The following is a 7,500-nucleotide window of genomic DNA, read 5'->3' as shown; positions in this document are numbered from 1 at the left end:
AACAAACAAAGGTTGGCATTCATTATACATCCAAGAAATACAAAATTAAAATGGTTAAAGTGTCAATTTTGATCATTACAGTTCAAGAAATGAAATCTTAAAACCGAAAGAACATTTTATAAACAACATTTAATGACTTTCACCTAGGTCACTTAACTTGATGTGAAAACCACAAAATTATATTTTAACCCCCCCCCCTCCACAAAAAACCCCCAAAAATAAAACAAAAAACAAACCAACCCCCCTCCCTAAAAAAAAAAAAACAAGCGAGCAAGCAAACAGACAAGGAAAACATATTAAAAATACGAAAGTATATATATATATATATATATATATATATATATATATATAATATATATAATATATATATATATATATATATATATATATATATATATATATATATATATATATATATATATATATATATAATTGGCCAGAAATGATCATCCTACATTTTGGCTCAGATCGAACCTCCAACACATTGATTGCGGACAGATAAACTACACAAATCTGATTTTTTTTTAAAACGCTAAAACAGAAGGTATTTTGATTCTAGATATTTTGTGCATCAAGCAATGGGGCCATCTTATTCGCTTATTATACACGAGCGGACGTGAAAATTCAGAGGGAGGTTGTCCAGTACTCAATACTACTGGATTACGAGTAATCGTTGCACGAATACCACTATTATTCGAGTTCGGTATAGTAAAAGTTCATGTCATTGAAACATCACATAACCAGGTCGTGTTAATCTATTAGGAGTTCAGAGGACAAGGGACAAAAATTGATCAACTTGAACCGGGTCAATCAGGAAATAGAATGACGGACAGAGCTGGTTGTTAATCAGCATTCGTGAACGTGAGTACTCGATTCGGAATCTAATCTTTCGATATCGTTTTTGTCCTGCATATTCATTGGCCAGTGTTGTCAAAGAGTATTATAAGTACTTTGAACTCGCCTGTGACACTCCCCCCCCCCCCCCCCTCTCTCTCTCTCTCTCTCTCTCTCTCTCTCTCTCTCTCTCTCTCTCTCTCTCCGTATTCACCAGGCATTTCCAAGTGGAGCGGGTCTGAATAAAAACCCGGATGAGACAATATGTAGATGGTTGAGACGTTACGACCCAACGACTCATGTCTGGTGGCAAAAGGACAAGGTAACCGGCTTAGTGGCAGATACGTATGTCTGTAACTGTAACAAACCTAGTAAACGAACAAAATATTTTTAAATTGCTCGAAAACTAGTTATCACAATGACTACTGTAAAAACGCCCTGGAAAAAAAGCAAATGTTATATTGATAAACAATAAACTGCCAGAAAGAAAACGCTTCTTTACAACCCCCCCCCCCCTCCCCAATCCCTATAGAGATAGTGCATTTTTTTTACGTTGCGTATAATGAGATAATCATTTATACGTTTTGGAATTGAACAATCAAGAGCCGCCTTAGATTTAACGTTGTAAAAAGTACGCTGGACACGGTGTTAAAAAAATGAATCCCAATTTGGTCGAAGGATAGTGAACCCTGAACTTCAAACATAGCACTGGATGTCAGCTTGCATAACACACTCCGGCATTTATTACACACAACAGACGCATATCCAGCAAGTCTTGTCTGGCACTTATATGCTTGACAAATTTTATTGTGCGTAAAAAAAAATAAATCTAATTTTGAATGTTGAAATATGCGTGTTGCAACGACAGAAGCTATGTTGGGATCAACTGTGCACAATATTACTAACAAATGAGGTGAACATTAATTACGTTTCGATAAATATTTTTAAAGATCGGTTCTCAATTTCTCGTATAACACCCCCCCCCCCCCCAAAAAAAAAAAAAAAATAAAATAAATAAAAACTAAATAAACACCCCCCACCAAAAACTAAAAACAAATGAAATCTTCCGTCTATTCCCCAGAGCTTTGCCCTCCCCGTCTTTCGTAATCTAGATCGCTAATCCTCCAAGTCCAAGCTTCATACTTCCGTTCATCAAAAATAAAATATTTGAATTGACAGATATGTAGTAGTTTATTTGTGATCAAGTTCATGATTTTCTGCCTAAGTTCAGTTGAAAAATAAAACAAACAGCTAAATAACTAACAACACACTGACAAAACAGACAACAAAACAAAACACAACACACCCAGATCAAATCCAGTTCAATGAACACACAAGTTTACACTCCACCAACCCGCCCCTTCACCCCTGCACACGGAACACACTACACCCCGCTTGCCCTCCCCTCAACCCAACCAGACGCCTGTCAAGGCTGTCAGTGAGAGAACCCTGGCCGAGATCAATGGGTGACCTCGTTTTCTCTCCAATTTCAATGACAATGCTCTCTCTCTCTCTCTCTCTCTCTCTCTCTCTCTCTCTCTCTCTCTCTCTCTCTCTCTCTCTCTCTCTCTCTGTGTGTGTGTCATTTCAATGACTATGATCTCCTCCTGCTCCTCTCCAACACGTCGTATCGTTACCGTCTCTCTCTCTCTCTCTCTCTCTCTCTCTCTCTCTCTCTCTCTCTCTCTCTCTCATTTCAATGACACTGTTCTCCTGCTCCTCTCCCGCACGCTGTATCTTTACAATCTCTCTCTCTCTCTCTCTCTCTCTCTCTCTCTCTCTCTCTCTCTCTCTTCCTTCAGTACTCATTCGCCCACTTATTCCTTTCCTATTCTTCCCATCGTTCCTCCGACCCCGTTAAAAACAGTGCAAACAAATCCTCTCTAGAGTATACATAATTTTACCCCCCCCCCCCCCCCCCCCACTTTCCAGAAGTTTTACCACCCACAACGAGCATCCTAATGCATGTATTATTCTTCCAGAAGGGTACATTGAATAAAATACCTGTTTAAACATACCAAACTTCTGGCCCATTTATTAAATAATAATAATAATAATAATAATAATAATAATAATAATAATAATAATAATAATAATAATAATAATAAATAATAATAATAATAATAATAATAATAATAATAATAATAATAATAATAATAATAATAATAATAATAATAATAATAATAATAATAGAAAGCAAAGTTTGACAAAACAAAGTCTTAGGCTTCAAGACCAAAATTTAAACATGAAAATATCAAATTTCAACGGTTTGTATCATGCCAGAACGTTTATGAAGTTGTTTCCAAATGGAATTAAATAACAAGGAATGTCCAGCGTCCGGTTTATCCGCCAGAACAACGGACGGGTCGGTATATCAGACGCAGACGCCAAATGCCACCGGTGGTCCGTGTTGTAAGGGAATCTGTACCGTTGACCGCGTTCACCCCGACCGGCAGGTCAAAGGTGAAAGTTGAACGTTATTCGTCTGTCCTCCGCGCGGTCAGTCTGCACACAGCGGTGTGGGGGAGTGAGAGACGAAGAATGTGTAGGCCGGCCATGGCCACTCCCTTTACCCCCGCCCGTCCTCTTTCGCTAATAATAATGTGTGATGATTGCCAGTTTGGCATTTTGATTAAATAATGTCTAAAATTCTTGAAAAATTCATTGAGGCTTTAATAGGTTAGATTTCAGAATATCAGAATTGACCACGTTGCGCATAACAAGTATTTGCTAAGTTCAGCAGATTCCTGACTGAATGAAGGCAGATTGGAACAAATGAATTATAAAAAGTAAAATGGTAAACCATTATTCACAATTCTTTCCATGATTCTAGATTTTATTTATGAACAATGTTTGAAAACCGGGGGTGGTGGTAGTAGTGGTGGAACCATTAACATCTCTAATAGATGATAATGGGTGGAACACAATAATATGAGGGCGAAAGGAATATAAAATATCTGGCAAGATGCTTGCTCTCCAAATACCACATGTCAGTCTGATCTATGCGTCCAGTAGCTGGAGTGCTACTGGGCATGGTTGTGTTGATCCATGGGTTGGTCGGTCCAGAATGCTTCCACTACGAGCACGTCCCACTCCTCACGCGAAAACTCGAGTGAGTAAAAGGTGTAATGAGTTCAATATGAACGAGGAAAACGTCGTCTCTCTCTCTCTCTCTCTCTCTCTCTCTCTCTCTCTCTCTCTCTCTCTCTCTCTCTCTCGTGATAGGAATGGGCGTAAAATCATGGAGTAGGCGTTGGACTCAAGAATGGACGAATGACGGGCGAATGAAAGAACGAACGAACGAAAGAATGAATGAATAAACAAATGAATGAATTATGACGACAGTGTTGAAAAAACGTTGATTTGGTACCATCCGTCTTCTTCATTCTCTTCCTCCTCCTCCTCATCATCATCATTCAAATAATGCATTATTTTTTTTTTTACACTACCCTCATGTTCCACCTAGGTAACGATTACTATCGCAACCATTGCATCAAAAGTCATAAACTTTGTAAACGAACAAACAGGAAAGGGACAAGACGTCCAACAGGAATAGTAAATGAACAAGGTATCCAACAGGAATCGCAAATGAACATGAGGCGGGGGGGGGGGGGGGGGGGGGGGTTGTCCAACAGGAACTATACGTGTGTGAGTAGCTCTGCCAAGCATGGTGTAACATCGTCAGTAGTCACAATAGTAAGTCGGAGACAAATAAATCTGTTACACATTGACAAAACTTTTTGTTTTAATTACGGGAAAATGTTACTTTATAAATCGATCGATCAAAATACCCCTACCCCCTCTCGACCTGTCAAAAAGTCTCAAACTTTATATTTCAACTAGTGTAAACTTGATATATGGAGAATCAATGAATCACGAAGGAAGTCAACGACAAGCACAAAGCAACAGCATCATGTCAACACAACGACCGACTGAGTACACGTGATACAAACTTAATAATACGTAAAACAAATGTGAAATTTGTGTAACTCGTTTAGTATGTGTAGAGAGTAGAGGGGTCTGTTTTGGTCTTCGCCCGGTGTGAAGGCATCGAGAGATAAAGCGCTTAAAGGTTTCGGTAAATTTGCGATTTAAAGAGTGTACTTTATTATTATTACACGTATCATCATCATCCTTATTATTATGATAATGATGATGATGATGATAATAATAATAATAATAATAATAATAATAATAATAATAATAATAATAATAATAATAATAATAATAATAAAATAATAATAATAAAATAATAATAATAATAATAATAATAATAATAATAATAATAATAATAATAATAATAATAATAATAATGATGACGATGATGATGGTGATGATATCATCATCCAAGACATCAGATTATTGGAGACAAATTGACACGTTAGCGCCAAAATGAAAAACAAAGCGTTTTGTCATGGTATAAAAAAGGTCTGATATTGTCAGGTTGGATTTTAATATGATTAAGATAACATTTTATAAAATGTAGGTCAAAATAGAATTAGCACTACCCCCCCCCCCCCCCCCCCCCCATTCCACAGAACTGATTTTATGTAAAGGCAGATACAATAACAAGAGCAACAAGACATAATAAAAATGAAGGAAGGAAGGACGGAAGGAACAAGCAGTGATAGATGTATATAAAGAAAGAGACCGATAGAGGGATAGATATATAGATAGATAGGTACACACACACACACACACACACATACACACACACACACAGAGAGAGAGAGAGAGAGAGAGAGAGAGAGAGAGAGAGAGAGAGAGAGAGAGAGAGAGAGAAGGGAGTGAAGCAGTCAACTACCCCCCCCCCCCCCCCCCCCCCCTTCAACAAAAATGGGAAGGATTCTTCATTCAACCCATCTCTCCATCCATTCATGAATCCCCACAACATACGAATCTCCAAAAATTCTCCCTCCCTTTCTCCCATTCATTCCTTAACAACCCCCTCCTCCCTCACCACCACACCCTCTCCGCAACTCCTTCCTCTTCTTCCTATCCCCTGAAAATAAATCAGCTTCTCTTGTTTGCCCATTCTTTAGACTTTTTGTTAGCTCAGTCGTCTGTCGTCTCCCCGCGGCTCCTTCAGGTTTGACAAGCAATTTTGACGACTAACAAAAAATATAATGGGAGAAAGAGAGATAGAAAGGAGGGAGAAGAAAAAAAATGGGAGTAGGAAAACAGAAGAGAAGAAAAGGGGACGTGAAGAAGTAGAAGAAAAAAAAAAAAAAACACAGAAAGGGGCGACCTCGAGAGAGAGAGTTAAAGAATTAAGTAACGTTTCAGCTTAGAGAAGTTGTTGAATGAGCCGAGAAATCTTCGTTCGTCTGCTCTAGAAATAAGAGGGAATAAAAACAGAGCAAGTCAAGGGCGTGGGAGACAGAAGCGCTTAAAATAAATACTGTCATATTCTGACAAAATGTCTTTTTAAAAACATTTTGGTAAGAGATCCATTCTTTTATATTATATCAAGAGAGTCAAATGTTTCAACATTTCTGTATAAAATCTTTAACCTGTTTTAAAGAACGTATAACATGGTGTGGTAATTTTTTTTTTTGTCGTTCGATATGATAATAATATGAAGTAAAATGTTTTCTGGTCAAAAATGTAAAAAAAAAGGGTTTTCTCATTGTATCACAGAATTGTGCCGTGCCAAGCCAGGGTCTGAAATTTACATGGTGGGTGGATGAGTGGAAGGAGGTGATATTTGAATGGCACAATCGCGCGAGGAGAAACGAAAAGTGAATAGAAAGTTATTATTCAAAATCAAATGAATGAATGAATGAATGAATGAACGAACGAACGAACGAACGAACGAATGAATGAATGAATGAATGGATGTATATGACTGACCAACCAAAGAAATATATCGATATATATACATTCTACAGACCCTCTTTTCTCTTACACGCCAGAATTAAATCGATCGAGGTAAATCGAGAGAGATAGAGATATAGATAGATAGATGCATAGAGAGAGAGATAGAAAGAGAAAGAGAGATAGAAAGAGAAAGAAAGAAAGAAAGAAAGAGAGTGAGAGAGAAAGAGGAGAGAGATAGATAGATAGATAGATAGATAGAGAGAGAGAGAGAGAGAGAGAGAGAGAGAGAGAGAGAGAGAGAGAGAGAGAGAGAGAGAGAGGAGTACATTAGAGTCAAGACCTAACGAAACCGATTTTTTTGTCAAGGTGGTAATCGGTCTAAATCGAGAGATATTGATTTGAAGTTAAAAAAAAAAGTTTTCTGGCACCCCCCCCCCCTCCTTACCCTCCAGAAAATTGGGCAGATCAGTAAAAAAATCGACAGGGGATGAATGAATTTGGAGTTCAATATCCAACCGCCATCGTTGATGACAAACAACCACAACACCAGGACAGACGCAAGAGCAACAACAGACAAAAAAAAAACAAAAAAACAAACACACACACACACACTCACACAAAATGATTAGTGTAGCGACTGATGATCCATCACTTTGCATCGAGGGCATAATCACCTCTATTGCATGCCTAACAGCCAGGATCCGGTGGCCTTCCACTTTGTGTGTATTCATTACAATATTTTGCAACATTACTGCGCAGACCTATACTGCATCACCACACAAAACTATGCATTTTCAATTTGCCGGTATATCAAAATTTGTGAAAAGTGCTTAGAATCTGGAAGGT

General features: G+C 37.9%; 1 protein-coding gene across 1 annotated transcript in view; it reads right to left on the bottom strand.

Annotated features, from left to right (window-relative positions):
- The window catches only part of LOC144964609 (uncharacterized), an 86,511-nt gene that overhangs the window by 18,772 nt on the left and 60,239 nt on the right, over positions 1 to 7,500 (bottom strand). The gene's annotated exons all lie outside the window — the stretch shown is intronic.

Source organism: Berghia stephanieae, chromosome 2, assembly GCF_034508935.2.
Source record: "Berghia stephanieae isolate SIO BIC M18660-M18661 chromosome 2, UCSD_Bste_1.3, whole genome shotgun sequence".
NCBI classification, from domain to species: Eukaryota; Metazoa; Mollusca; class Gastropoda; order Nudibranchia; family Aeolidiidae; genus Berghia; species Berghia stephanieae.
The sequence above is the reverse complement of the archived record's forward strand: the minus strand, read 5'-3'. Positions and strand labels throughout refer to the sequence as shown.